Source organism: Corvus cornix, chromosome 5, assembly GCF_000738735.6.
Source record: "Corvus cornix cornix isolate S_Up_H32 chromosome 5, ASM73873v5, whole genome shotgun sequence".
NCBI lineage: Eukaryota > Metazoa > Chordata > Aves > Passeriformes > Corvidae > Corvus > Corvus cornix.
This window is the reverse complement of record NC_046335.1, coordinates 12,111,370-12,113,431: the sequence shown is the minus strand read 5'-3', so window position 1 is coordinate 12,113,431 and position 2,062 is coordinate 12,111,370.

The window sequence follows — 2,062 nt, the reverse complement described above, 5'->3', positions numbered from 1 at the left end:
CAGAGAACTCATAAAAAAAGAAAAAAAGGTGGTTAAAAGTGTGAATAAAGTACACCTTGAGAGATTGCCATGGGGTGGATGAGCATTGACTGCCCTCATTTATGAATGGGAGAATCCAGGCAGAAACAGAGTATCTTGGGAATAGTAAGTTAAGTCTCCAGGCAGAGCTGGAAAGAAAAGTCAGAGCTGTGTGCTCTGTCCACTACACCACAGATCCCTCAAATGCAGCCCATGAGCTCCTACCTGTGGCCTAAGAAGTCTCAAAACTCAGCTCACAACAAGCTGTAAAATAAGCCATCTTTAACAGAGTGATCTCGTTATTGAGCCAAGGCAGCTCCAGTCTCTGCTTCAGCAGTGCCTTGCCCATGAATTGCTGTGCAGTCCACAGCCTGAGGGGTAACCAAAAAATTGCCCTGCCTGAGAGAGTAAAACAGTGGTAGCTCTGGCATGGGAGTGTATTGTAAATGAACACAGAGGACTTCCCAAAGGTATTCTATGCTGTTTCACAGTGAAGAGCAGATCAAATCTATAGTTCTTGCTCTACAACTCACTGCTAAATATGCACAGCACTTAATTTTCCTTTCATTTCTGAAACATTTCATGGGTGCCGAACTAATCAAGAGCTGCAATAGCAAATCAAGAGGTTATAGGATAAATCTCATTATCCGAAATATGTTTGGCTATTGCAATCCATTCTTTATATATTAAGCATTGTTTCAGTGTTAATTAACAGTGTCTAATAATCATTATAAACACTGAAGTGACAGCCACTGTTAACCACAGGAATAAAATATTAGCTGGGATGAAGAGGGAGATGTCTTTACATCATGTGTTTTATGCAATATGGAGTTGCATAACTGCATACTCATTTTTTGCACGGCACGCAAACTTTTCAGGGGCAGCGACTTGATCATGTGCTTTCCAAAGCGCTTGAGAAGGGCGTCTGTGAAAAAAGTGGTTTTAAGTGACCAATAATAAAAGGGCAGAGAATTCTCAAGTGAAATTACCAGGTGTTCTGGTTGCCTGCACATTTGCAGAATTTTGAGTGACCTTAACAGCAGTTACATAAGCATATGGAGAGAAAATAAACTCGTATTAAATGTGTAACACATACAGTTGCCTGACAGGATGTTCCAAGCCACGCAGTGATTTTATAGTCCATACGCACTGTACAGTAGTTCTTTGCTCTCAAAGTAGGAGTCAGAAACAGTATATCAGCACGAACTCCATTCTTTGTTTTTGGGGGGCAATCAGTGTATTAATATTAAAATATACACTACACTTTGGCTAGCTGTGTTTAACAGCAAAAAAGTGCCCTCTATGTGGGACTAGATCTTACTAGCTGATAACATCACATGTGATATGGCTATGTGATGTGCATGTGGAGTAACTATTTTCCTGGGGTGTGGGGTAGGGAAAGTGTCATCAGCAGTTTTATTTTATTTGGGCAAGGGAGCACTTCTGAGTGCTTCACAGAGCAGAGTATGTCACCTGAGCTGGCTAGGGCCCCACGGTGTAAAGACTACACCAGACCTATTCTTTCCAGCCTCAAAGCTATATCTAATCAGTCTCAGCCCAGGATGAGGTTGGCAAAGGACACAGAAGCACTAGCTGTACTGAAGTTACTTTTTCTTGTTATTAGATATATCCATCAGCCGTATAAACTCCGAATGCTGTATTCTGTTGTGTTCGGGTCGTACAAAAGCCCCAGCGCAGGAGACGTCACTTGAGGAGTCGGTCTAAGGAATTAGCTCCCACTACGATCCATTCTGCTGCTGCATGCTCCACTCCGGCGCTGTGTGGCACCCTGTGCCGGCTGTCCAGCCAAGTACCTGCCCGCCTGCGGTCTGGGCGGAATCAATAGAAAATCGCGGGTCCAACCCCACCACCGAAACACGCGCGGCGAGCGCGCGGTGCCGCCGTCCGGGCGCGGACAGCCCTCGGGGCGGCCGCTCCCCGCGCTCCCCGGTGCCGCGGGCGGAGCGGGGCGGCGGGGCCGGCCGAGCCCGGGCGCAGCCGGGCGGGGCAGCGCCCACCTCTCCGGCGGTGCCCCAGCAGCGCC